Raw genomic sequence first — 14132 nt, 5'->3', positions numbered from 1 at the left:
CATACTTCAATGCAAGGTGGTTATAGTAGTTTTCACAATGAAATTTTGTCTCGAAACCTGGCAGAAAATCCAAAGAGATTCTGATTGTATCTGAAGTATGCTAGTGGCAAGACACAATCAATGGCATCTCTGTGTGATAGTAGTGGAGATAATATTGAAGACAGGCTTCCAAAGCAGAGTTACTAAACACAGCCTTCCGAAATGCCTTCACAGAAGAAGATGAAGTAAATATTCCAGAATTCGAATCAAGAACAGCTGCCAACATGAGTAACACAGAAGTAGATATCCTCATAGTAGTGAAGCAACTTAAATCACTTAATAAAAGGAAGTCTTCTGGTCCAGACTGAACACCAATTAGGTTCACTTCAGAGTATGCTGATGCAATAGCTCCATACTTAACAATCATATACAACCATTCGCTCAACTAAAGATCCATACCCAAAGGCTGGAAAGTTGCACATGTTACACCAATATTCAAGGACGGTAGTAGAAGTAATCCACTAAATTACAGGTCCATATCGTTAACGTCGATATGCAGAGGGGTTTTGGAACATATATTGTGTTCAAACATTATGAATTACCTCGACACGCAGTCAACATGGATTTAGAAAACATCGTTCTTGTGAAACATAATGAACTCTTTATTCACATGAAGTATTGAGTGCTATTGACAAAGGATTTCAAATTGATTCCATGTTTCTGGAAGGCTTTTGACAGTGTACCACACAAGTGACTTTTCTGGCGTTCCCCAAGGTAGTGCTACAGCCCCTTTGCTGTTCCTTATCTATATAAACGATTTAGGAGACAATCTGAGCATCCATCTTAGGTTGTTTGCAGATGACGTTGTCATTTATTGACTTGTAAAGTCATCAGAAGATCAAAACGAATTGCAAAACAATTTATAAAAGATATCTGTATGGTGCAGAAATTGGAAGTTGACCCTAAATAAAGAGAAGTGTGAGGTCGTCCACATGAGTGCTAAAAGGAACCCATTAAACTTCAGTTACACAAAAATCAGTCAAATATAAAGGCTGTAAATGTAACTAAATACTTAGGAATTGCAAATACTAACAACTTAACACAGTAAATGTTGTGAGGAAGGCTAACCAAAGACTGTGTTTTATTGGCAGGACACTTAGAAAATGTAACAGATCTACTAAGGAGACTGCCTACACTATGCTTGTCCATCTTCTTTTAGAATTCTGTTGTGTGGCGTGGGCTCCTTACCGGATAGAATTGATAAAATACATTGAAAAAGCAAAGACGGGCAGCGTGTTATGTATTATCGCAAAATAGAGGAGAGAGTGTCACTGAAATGATACAGGGTTTGAGATGGACATCACTAAAACAAAGGCGTTTTTCACTACAGAGGAATCTTCTCACAAAATTTCAGTCATAAACTTTCTCCTCCGAATGCGAAAATATTTTGTTGGTGCCGACCTCCATAGGGAAAATGATCACCATGATAAAATAAGGGAAATCAGAGCTAGTACGAAAATATAGGTGTTCATTCTCTCTGCACACTATACGAGTTTGGAATAATAGAGAATTGTGAAGGTGGTTCGATGAACCCTCTGCCAGGCACTTATATCTGATTTGCAGGGTATCCATGTAGATGTAGATGTGCTCACCAGGTCTATGTTGTAAGCAGAGACAGTCGCCACTTGCATGCAGGCTTGATGGCACCAGTCAAGCTGTGCAGCACATTGATGCTATGGCACGAGTGGAAGATGAGCTAGAGGTGTGTGTGCGCCTGTAGTCTTACTGCTAACAACGAGTTCACAACAGTTCGTGTTGACACATCTTTGTGCACAAGCCCTTTTATCTTTGCATGGTAGCTGTACAATCTGCCACTGCTGCCCTTATAATATGATGATTCTCGGTCGTGTCTGTGCTGCGTGGATGCCCAGAAGTACGTCTACGGGTGTAAGAGCATTCACGTGACCACTGATACCAGCATTGTTGCACAACTCACGCAGCATGTCCAACTTGGGCAGAAATTCTCCAAAAAGACCATTCTGCAACCCGGAAGGTCACTATTTGAGCCCCTTCAAATTTACTCAGTTGGCTGTAGGAAGTACGAGTGTGTCTCAGTGGCATGGTTGCTGATTGCTTCACACATTTGCAACACACTGAACCTTCTGGCTGTGAGCATTCCCTATTAAAGGGTAGACACAGATTGCACTGTGGTAACTATGTCACTACACCATCAGTTGGCGGATAGTGTTGAAACCATTATCAGTACATCTACTATCCCACAGATGACATATGCCATCATCGGATCAAAATCGATCATCATTCCATGTGTACTAATTTTTTCCCAGCAGTGTATTTTGGCATTCGAAGGAGAAAGTTGACAATTATAATTTCATGAAAGACCTTGTATGAGAAAGTAATGAGATTGATTTTTATCTGCCAAAATTTTTATTTTTCTGAAACAACAATATTGTCCTTACACTGGTGGAGTCATTCCCTGTCTCGGTAGCAGTGCTGAAAGGTATCAACTGGTAGGGCCTCTAATATGATGGTCACATTCTTTTGGATGTTCTCTGGAGTGCCAAAATGACATCCTTTTAAGACAGTCCTTAATTTTGGAAAAAGAAAAGTCTCAAGTACCTAGATCAGGTGAATAGAGAGCCTTTGGAACAACAGGAATACCACTCGAGTAAAAAATATCACGATGGAAGTGGCCGTTTGACTAGGGGTGTTGTCATGATGCAGCATCCACTTGTCTGGGTGTCCAGTCTCACTCGATTCACCTTTCCCAGAGCCTTTTGAGGACATATTTTTGGATCACTTAGTTGACAGTCTTGGAGGAACAAATTTTATATGCAACATGCCCCTACTGTCCAAAAGAAAAATCAGTACTGTTTTGATCTTTGATTCGCTCATTCGAGCATTTTTGGTGTAGGAGATGTCTCGACGTGCCACTCCTCACTTTGCTGCTTTGTCTCAGGACTGCACTAAAAAATCCAGAATTCGTCACCTGTGACCACGCAGCTGAACCATTCACAGCCACTGACAATCCTCTCAATGAGATCAACACACACATTTCTTCAATTGTCCTTCTGCTTAGTTGTGATGTTTTTCGACGCCATTTTGGCAGGTGTGCAAATCTTTGATCAAAATTTGATATACGGTGAAAGTGTCTAATGGGTCACAAGAACACACACATTCTGTGTTTTCATTCGTTTTTGAGACTGGAAGTCTTCTTGAGCGACGTTTGTCTTCATTGTGTTCTTGGCCTTCCAAAACAGATTTGGGCCAGTGAAAAACTTGGTCTCTTGATAGGCAATGTTCTCCATAGACATGTTCAACTTTTTGAAAGTCGTACTTGTGGATTCCCCGAGTTTAACACAAAAGTTGATTGCATAATGTTGCTCTAAATTCCGCTGTTCCATTTTCATAACACACAACAAAAACACAGCTTCACAGAAGGTGCTCTCAAAAATTATGTGATGTCTGTGCAAAGGTGAAACTCTGACTGAAGATCTGGAAAGGATGAATACAGCACACTACACAAGTAGAACAACACAGCATTACTGGATCACTTGCAGTGTTGTCATTCTCATTACCATGCTCACATACCTCTTATGTCACATATGCTGTAGTTTCGATTTTATGTGCTGGGACTGCTAACGTTGTGCCACACTATGATAGAGCTTGTGAGTTGTAATTAATTACATCTGTCAGGCCAGCAGGTCACCAAAGTTGCTGCCCTAGATTATAAGTGAAAATTAGAAAGGTGAGAATCAAAATGTAAATTATGGATGGAGAACTACAGAATGGCATCCATGCTGGAAGTTCACACACAGACCATAATGTTTTGCCTTAAACAGGTTATGAAAAAAAGACTGGCCAGGAATGTAGAGACCCATACTATTCTCATTCACCTTAAGAAACCCCATGATAGCAATTAGTAGAATTAAAGTAGTTACAAAAATATCTGGAGGGATTCCAGAGGCCAAAAGCTATGACAAAGATGCACAATAGCACTTACTACTTACTACTTGAATTATTCCTTAAGGTTATGGAAATGTTCCTGCTGTAATGTTGGCATGTCTACAAATGATGACAAGCTATTTGCTTTGCATTTTGCTGATGACCAAGTCATTTTTGCAGAGGGTGGGGATCACATGAGCCACATAGAATGTTGTACAGAGAATACCAGAAACAGAGTATTTCATTGTTGGAGGAGTGGGTCATATCTGACATTAAATTTCGGGATAGTAAGGTCTCTTGGTTATTAGAAATATTTGGGAGTCATACTTATTAAAGATAAATCCATGAAATTAAGAACCATATTGATCAAGACAGACAAGCAAGCAAACAAACAATTAAGTGCAGTTTTAATGAACACATGTATTAACAGAAAAATTGTGGAATAGTAAATGCAACATTAAGTGGATTATAGGAATCAAGGAAGATATGGATGAGCTACAGATTACATTGGAAGACCTAAGAAACAAAACTAACAAAATCAGGAAACTCACAAACAAACAAGCAAACAAACCAGATTGCAAACGAGAATCAACAAATAGACAACAGGAAGGGTGATTTCTGATGAAGAAAAAAGGATGGGATCCGAGAGAATGAAGAAGTACTGGGGTGACAGGAAACTGAAAAACTCTTTGTATAAAATTGGCTAGAGTGGTCCAATGAAGGCCATAAAATGTAAATAATAGTAATAATAATAATAATAATAATAATAATAACCCCGTGGAGGCCCGGGAAAAGAATAGGCCGCCGGTATGTTCTGACAGTCGTAAAAGGCGACGAAAAGAACAAACCACTAATAGGGCTAACCCCCCTTTTAGTGTGATTAGTTGGTTCAGGACAGAACTAATGAAGCCTCGGACAAGCGCCGTCATGGTCGGGGACGACGCTTGAACCCTATGCCCGCCCACAATGGTAACGACACTGATAGCCAATTGGAAAATGATTTAATTTCAAATAGAGGTCTTTTGCAGGATATGCTTCCTGCAACCACCCTAGAAGGAAAACAAAGACAGAGGATGAGATGGTCAGATGAAGTTAACTGACACCTCAAGTTCTGTTATTACCAAACAACAAACCTAGGAACCAACACAACTGGATACAGATCACAAGTATACACAACATTTATTACCAGAACAATGACTAGCTGCTCAGATCCGTGTAATAATAAAAAATAACAGGATACCCCAGTCAGAATTAGAACACATCAAACAACAAGTACAACAAATACTGGAACAAAATAATGTGCAATCAGAAGAAGAAGAAAATAAAGTAATGGACTCAAACATCCCAGAACAAACAAACAAAGAACAACACACATCAATTAAACAATCAGAGGAAAACAAAATCTTAAGACAGCCACCAGAACAAGCACAAATAGAACACGAAGTGGCACACGTGTTAGATATAGAAGAAAAATTTCAGCTGACATATATAGAATACAAAGACACAAATACAGACATTAGACCATTCTTGCACAGACCGCCAAATAAACCACAAGTCGAAACAACAATAACAACTATCAACACAATCATACACAACAAAATAAATGAAAACACAACTATGGAAGCATTACAACTACTGGTTTATATAGGAGCACTCACTACACTAAATATACACACTAGGCAGAGATCAGAACCAACCAACACACAGAAGAAACCCACAAAACCAGCATGGCAACACAGGCTACAGATCAGAACAGAAAAACTGAGAAAAGACATCAGACAGCTAACACAATTTATAAGAAATGAAATATCAGAGAAAAAATGAAAAAGGTTAGGTAAAATCTCACAACAAGAAGCGATAGAGCAATTACATGAAAAGAAGCAGAAATTACAAGCATTGGCCAAACGACTTAGAAGATACAAAAAAAGTGAAATCAGAAAGAAACAAAACCAAACATTCAACACAAACCAAAAGAAATGTTACCAGACAATAGATAATACACACATTAAAATAGACAATCCACCAAACATAACAGACATGGAACACTTCTGGAGCAACATATGGTCAAACCCAATACAATACAACAGGCATGCACGGTGGATACTAGCAGAAACAGACACATACAAGATGATACCACAAATGCCTGAAGTGATAATATTGCAACATGAAGTCACCCAAGCAATTAATTCCACTCACAATTGGAAAGCCCCTGGAAAAGATAAAATAGCAAATTTCTGGTTAAAGAAGTTCACCTCAACACATTCACATGTAACAAAATTATTTAACAAACTTAATTGTTGGGTTCAAATTAATGATGATGTAAATAAAATAGAAAGAAACTTCCACATGGAAAAAATATATTAAAAACAAAGATTCCAAGACTTACCAAGCGGGAAAGCACCGGTAGATAGGCACAATAAATAAAACACACACACAGAATTTCTAGCTTTCACAACCGACGGCTGCTTCTTCAGGGAAGAGGGAAGGAGACTGAGAGATGAAAGGATGTGGGTTTTAAGGGAGAGGGTAAGGAGTCATTCCAATCCCGGGAGCGGAAAGACTTTCCTTAGGGGGAAAATGTCTGCTTGTGTCTGTGTATGTGCGGATGGATGTGTGTGTGTGTGTGTGTGTGTGTGTGTGTGTGTGTGTGTGTGTGTGTGTGTGTGCGAGTATACACCTGTCCTTTTTTCCCCCTACGGGAAGTCTTTCCGCTCCCGGGATTGGAATGACTCCTTACCCTCTCCCTTAAAACCCACATCCTTTCGTCTTTCCCTCTCCTTCCCTCTTTCCTGAAGAAGCAACCGTTGGTTGCGAAAGCTAGAAATTCTGTGTGTGTGTTTGTGTGTTTTATTTATTGTGCCTATCTACCGGCGCTTTCCCGCCTGGTAAGTCTTGGAATCTTTGTTTTTAATATACATTATTTAACAGTTACATTGCAGACCCATACACATTCCCTGATACACTTACACATGGAATAACTTATCTGAAACCTAAAGATCAAGCAGACACAGCAAACCCAGCTAAGTATTGCCCCCATGCCTACCAACAATATACAAAACATTAACTTCAGTAATTACACAGAAATTAATGGCACATACAACACAGAACATAATTATAAATGAAGAACGAAAAGGCTGTTGCAAAGGAGCATGAGGATGTAAAGAGCAACTGATAATAGCTGCAGGGTGACATATCAAGCTAAAACTAAACAAAGGTCGCTACACTACGCATACATTGATTACCGAAAAGCTTTTGATAGTGTACCCCACTCATGGTTACTACAAATATTGGAAATATACAAAGTAGATCCTAAATTGATACAGTTCCTAAACACAGTAATGAAAAATTGGAAAACCACATTTAATATCCAAACAAATTCAAATAATATCACATCACAGCCAATACAGATTAAGTGTGGAATATACCAAGGAGACTCATTAAGTCCTTTCTGCTTCTGCCTTGCCCTGAACCCACTATCCAACATGCTAAATAATACAAATTATGGATACAATATTACTGGAACATACCCACACAAAATCACAAATTTGCTATATATGGATGACCTAAAACTACTGGCTGCAACAAATCAGCAACTCAACCAATTACTAAAGATAACAGAAGTGTTCAGCAATGATATAAATATGGCTTTTGGAACAGACAAATGTAAGAAAAGTAGGATAGTCAAGGGAAAATACACTAAACAAGAAATTACATATTGGATAACCACAGTGACTGCATAGAAGCGATGGAAAAAACAGATACTTATAAATATCTAGGATAGAAACAAAAAATAGGAATAGATAATACAAATATTAAAGAAGAACTAATAGAAAAATATAGACAAAGACTAACAAAAATACTGAAAACAGAATTGACAGCAACAAACAAGACAAAAGCTATAAATACTTATGCTATACCAATATTGACCTACTCATTTGGAGTAGTGAAATGGAGTAACACAGACCTAGAAGCACTCAATACACTTACATGATCACAATGCCACAAATATACATCACATACATTCAGCAACAGAAAGATTCACATTAAGCAGAAAGGAAGGAGGATTGGGATTTATCGACATAAAAAACCTACATTATGAACAGGTAGACAATTTAAGAAAATTCTTTATGGAACAAGCAGAAACTAGCAAAATACACAAAGCAATCACTCGTATAAATACATCGGCTACACCACTGCACTTTCATAACCACTTCTACAACCCTTTAGATCACATAACATCAACAGATACAAAGAAAGGGGAAGATCAGTGTGGATTCTATAGAAATGTTGGAACACTTGAGGCAATACTGATCCTACGACTTATCTTAGAAGAAAGATTAAGGAAAGGCACACCTACATTTCTAGCATTTGTAGACTTAGAGAAAGCTTTTGACAATATTGACTGGAATATTCTTTTTCAAATTCTGAAGGTGGCAGGGGTAAAATACAGGGAGCGATAGGCTATTTACAACTGGGAAAAGAAAATACTACACGGCAAGCACCCATATCATCTAACACAGCCACACATCAATCAAGACGCATCCAGCACATGGCTAACAAATGGCAATATATACAATGAGACGGAAGGATTCATGATTGCAATACAGGATCTAACAATAAACACCAGATATTACAGCAAGCATGTTATTAAAGATCCCAATACCACAACAGATAATTGCAGACTTTGCAAACAACAAATAGAAACAGTAGATCACATCACAAGCGGATGTACAATACTAGCAAATACAGAATACCCCAGACGACATGACAATGTAGCAAAAAATAATGCATCAACAACCTGCCATACAACATAAACTAATAAAGCATGAAGTACCCACATACAAGTATGCACCACAAAATGTACTGGAGAATGATGAATACAAATTATACTGTAACAGAACCATTATAACAGATAAAACAACACCACGTAACAAACCTGACATGATACTCAGCAATAAAAGAAGAAATTAACACAACTAATCAAAATATCCATACCAAATACAACAAATATACAGAAGAAAACAGGAGAAAAAATTGAAATATACATCCAACTGGCTGAGGAAGTCAAAGATATGTGGCATCAGGATAAAGTTGACATTATACTGATTATACTATCAACTACAGGAGTCATACCACACAATATCCACCAGTACATCAACGCAATACAGCGACATCCAAACGTATATATACAACTACAGATCTCTGTAATTATTGATACATGTTCAATTACCCGAAAATTCCTAAATGCAATATAACATATACCGAATAGTTAAAAGGAAGTCACCCTTGATCAAGGTCCACGTAACTTTCCATTTTTGACCAGACACAACATCTGAGAAGAGAAAGAATAAATAATAATAATAATAATAATAATAATAATAATAATAATAATAATACTCTAAGTTTATTGCACAGCGACCTCGACTTGTTCCACGATACGGCTCTAGAGCTCGATCCAACACCTGGATGTAGACGTAAACACTACCTGCTGATAGTTACCAATCAAGTCTGGCTTAGAGAAGAATTCCCCTTGCAGTAGCAGGACATGCAATCATCCCAATTTCTAAGCCAGACAAAACCTCAGCTTCCAATGACAGCTGTAGGCTAACCAGTCTCACTAATATGCTATGCAAATTACTTGAGATGATGGTAATCTGCGCATTATGAAAATTTTTGTTCAGCTATCAGTGTGATGTCTTGAACGGCTGATCCACAACTGATCACCCGGTCCAGCTGGAAATGGCAGTCCGGTAGGCTTTCACCAACCATCTATTTCAGTCTCTGTGCCCGTGTGTGATGTTTACCTCTTACATTTCACCCTAATACCAAACTGGCAATTCCTTGGAACTTTAGGGAGTGACCTATCAACTAAATCCTTTTTTTAGTCAGATTGTCGCATAAATTTCATTTTTCCATAATTTCATTCAGTATCTCCTCGTTAGGTATTGGATTTATCCCATCTAGAACAACATTTTACTTCAAAAGTTACTCTTTCTTCTTTGTTGAACTGTTTTCGTGTCCAAGTTTCACTTATGTACAAAGCTACACTCAAGACAAATACTTTCAGAGAAGACTTCCTAGCACTTAAATTTCATTCAGTTTACAGTTTGCAAAAATGCACTTTATATGCTCTCCACTTTGGTCACAAGTCAATTATTTTGCTGCCCAAATAGCAAAGCCCATATACTACTTTTATTGTCTCATTTACTAACATTATTCTCTCAACATCACTTGATTCAATTTGACTACACGCCATTATCCTTGTTTTACTGTTATTGTGAAGTTCATCTTGTAACCTACTTTCAAGATGTCGGCTATTCCTTTCGGCTATTCCCAGCCGTATTGTGGCCACACTCTACGGCTAGAGTTTCAGATGCTCTTTCCTGATTTCTACTGAGGAAAACAGTGTCAGGTAGAGCTTGCTATTGGGTGTCATACTTTTATTTATAGCCATTAATAGACTTAACAGAAATCTGTGGGTCAGTGGTTACTCCTGATTTCTGTGTTGAAGAATTTTTCATACGGTACAACTCTCAGTTTGTGGCTTTAGCAGACTGTCGACATCAAAGAGCTGTACAGAATCGTTTCCTTAGGTACTCTGTCGTGGCTTTCAGATTTTCACCAATAAAACAGAAAACGTGCATTTTGGTTGCCACACCACAGTGTGCCCAGAACAGGAACTGCTTTGGAAATGAATGCTTCGAGGTACACAGTCCCACTTTTGGGTTCCTCTCTGGGAATAAACGTCTATACGCCATATCCGTCAACTTAAAACAACCCGCTTGTAGTAGCTTAACAGTCTCCTCAACCTTATTCATACTATTTTTTTCTTGGCTCTTCCAACACCTCCTTTTTCATGTTCTGTGTATTTCATGAGCTTGCAATGGCCTTCCACTTAACTGTGCACTTCCCCTGCAGAGTTACAGAGCCGTGTTGATACTATAGCCTTCCGTAATTGCTAAAGTGTTGCAAATGCAGGATTTTGTGCACTAACTGAGCCCTCGTTTATGTGCCATACATTTTTGATGCGATGTCAAGAATGTTCTCCAAACCAGTTGCAAACAATTGTGGTCCGGTGACATGGTGCATTGTCACTCTTAAAAATTCCACTGTTGTTTGAGAATGAAAAATCCATGAATGGCTGCAAATGATCTCCAAGAAGCTGAATATAACCATTTCCAACCAATGATCAGTTCAGTTGGATCAGAGAACCTTGTCCATTACATGTAAACACAGCCAACATGGAGCGATCACCAGTTTCTACATTGTCTTGTTGACAACTTGGGTCCACGGCTTCATGGGGTCTGTGCCACCCTCGAACTCTACCATTAGGTCTTACCAATTAAAACTGGGGCTTATCTGACCAGGCCATGGTTTTCCAGTCATCTAGGATCCAATCGATATGGTCACGAGCCCAGGAAAGGCACTGCAGGTGGTGTATTGTCAGCAAAGGCATTTGTGTCTCTTGTCTACTGCCAGAGCACATTACAGCCAAATTTCACCACTCTGCCATAACACATACATTTATCATACATCTCACTTTGGTTTCTACAGTTATTTTTATGCAGTGTTGGTTGTCTTTTAGCAATGGTAACACTACGCAAATGCCACGGCTCTCGGTTGTTAAGTGAAGGCTGTTGGCCACTGTCTCGTCCATAGTGAGAGGTAATGCCCGAATTCTCGGCGCACTCCTGACTGCTTGGATCTCGGAATATTAAATTCCCTAATGATATCCTATTTGGAATGACCTAAGCATTTAGCTCCAACTACCATTTCACATTTGAGGTCTGTTAACTCCCATCGTATTGCCACAATCGTGTCGGAAACCTTTTGACATGAATCACTAGAGTACAAATGACAACTCTGCCAGTACACTGCCTTTTTATACCTAGTGTACGCAATACTACCACCATCTGTATATGTGCTTATTCCTGTGTTATGGCTTTTGTCTCCTCATCTTTATCTTTCATTGAATCAATTTTTAGTTCTATATTCTTATTTTATGTAATTTTATACATCATTCCACAAATCTTGGGAACGTCATTTCAGACCCCTCTTGTAATTTGCTAAGTGTTCAAGTCAGATGCCATACAGAAGCACAAAAATTGACATTTCAGTAAATTTAGATATTCTTTCCTCACATTCTTTTTCAAAATAGTTTTTACAGGTAACGGTGGGTAGTGGTGACAAAATGTTTTATAGTCGACACTAACAAATAAACAAATAATTTGAATTCATTAAAGGTCTTAATGCAACTGTATAACTATTTGAGGTGTTGGGGGGAGTGGAGCTGGAAGTGGGAGATTGAGTAGATGGGAGAGACTGGGTCTGTGTGCAATGAGAGGAGGTTGAGGTTTGTTGGAAAGGTTGTGGAGGGTGAGTGAGTTGCCTTTCCGGAGGTGGGAAACCAGGAGATTGGATAGTTTTTTGAGGTGGAGGGTGGCATGTTGTTCTAATTTGCGGTTGGCCTGTAGGAGGATGCTGGATGCTATGTACAGCCGGTGTGGATGTGGGAGAGGAAAGATTGAGGACTTTGATTTGGGATAGGAGTTGACGGGTGTGTTCATTGGTTTGTTTTTTTTTTTTTTTTTTTTTTTTTTTTTTTTGAGGTGTTGGGGGGAGTGGAGCTGACTATTTGGTAACAGATATGGCAGACACGATTGAGCCATTAGAACAAAAATTAATTTCATGGAAAAATCAGCTTCAAATTCATGACACGGAACGTTTCCTGAACTCTGAATGGTTATATGTGGACCAACCATGACTGACTATATTTTAGTAATAGCAACAGTTTATCATGAATTCTGAAAGAGATTCCAAGACTGCACAACTGTAACTGATTTCGATTTGTTTGTTTCACTTTTGGCTGCCAATGTACCTGATTACTCCCAACTTGAGCTCATAGATGTACAGCACCCAGCTCAATGTCCTGCTTGTCCAATCCAGGAATTTAAAACTTCTATAGAATGACACCCCAAGAGCAATATCCTTGATTGTACAGACAATCCACTTAGGTTATTTCAAATTTTGGTTCAACCCCTGTGCAAATGTTTTTTCTGTTATGAACTTGATAAAGTAACAGATTTTAGTGTGTGTCACTCCATATGTTGGACTGTATCAGAAATCGCAGTTCCAGATACATTACATATTCTAAGATTGAAATGTGTGTAAAGTTATTAACATCATGTTAAAAGTCTGTATGGGCAGTGTTTTGTACTTTTACCCACTGTATTTACACTATGTAATACACTTATTTAATTAAGTAATAAGAGTTATTTCTTTGGCAGAAAAATAAAAAGTTGGAACTAAAGCATGTGATAAGATCCTGCTAATAAAAATATGCAACATATGCCTCTTAGAAGTAGTCACACTGTGTTGCAAAGATGTTTTCCTAAGTTTCCCATGTGTGCAGCCTTTGCTTTGTCCATGGTTAGAGGTAACGCCTGAAGTGTGGTTTTCTCAGCATGTTCTTAACACTGTGGATCTCAGAATATTGAATTCTGTAATGATCTCCAAAATTGAAAGTCCCACACGTCTATCTCCAACTACCATTCCACATTCAAAGTCAAAATTCCCGCCGTGAGGCCATAATCACGTAGGAAACCTTCTTACATGAATCATCTGAGTACAAATGATTGCTCCACCAATGCACTGCCGTTTTATACCTTGTGCGAGCAATACATACTGTTGCCATTAGGGAAACATAATAGAGAGAAACATTCCTCAGCTGACACCTCTGCCCAACCTCTGCATTTTCACGTCTGCCTGTGTCTGCATATGTGCGGATATGTGTGTGTGAGTGTGCGCGCGCGCATACCTGTCCTTTTTCCCCCCTAAGGTAAGTCTTTCCGCTCCCCGGATTGGAATGACTCCTTACCCTCTCCCTTAAAACCACATCCTTTCATCTTTCCCTCTTTCCTGATGAAGCAACCTTGGGTTGCAAAAGCTTGAATGTGTGTGTGTTTTTTTATTTTATTTTATTGTGTCTATCAACATACCAGCGCTTTCTCGTTTGGTAAGTTAAAGCATCTCTGTTATATATATATATATAGAAAGCGTTGGTATGTTGATAGAGACAATAAAAAACACACACACAAATTTCAAGCTTTCGCAACCCAAGGTTGCTTCATCAGGAAAGAGGGAAGGAGAGGGAAAGACGAAAGGATGTGGGTTTTAAGGGAGACTTACCT

At 38.6% G+C, this 14132-nt stretch overlaps 1 protein-coding gene across 5 annotated transcripts in view; it reads left to right on the top strand.

Moving 5' to 3' along the window:
- LOC126293632 (F-box/LRR-repeat protein fbxl-1-like) overlaps positions 1–14132 on the top strand; it is a 72361-nt gene that overhangs the window by 50135 nt on the left and 8094 nt on the right. The gene's annotated exons all lie outside the window — the stretch shown is intronic.

This window comes from Schistocerca gregaria, chromosome 10, assembly GCF_023897955.1.
Source record: "Schistocerca gregaria isolate iqSchGreg1 chromosome 10, iqSchGreg1.2, whole genome shotgun sequence".
Taxonomy (NCBI): Eukaryota; Metazoa; Arthropoda; class Insecta; order Orthoptera; family Acrididae; genus Schistocerca; species Schistocerca gregaria.
The sequence above is the reverse complement of the archived record's forward strand: the minus strand, read 5'-3'. Positions and strand labels throughout refer to the sequence as shown.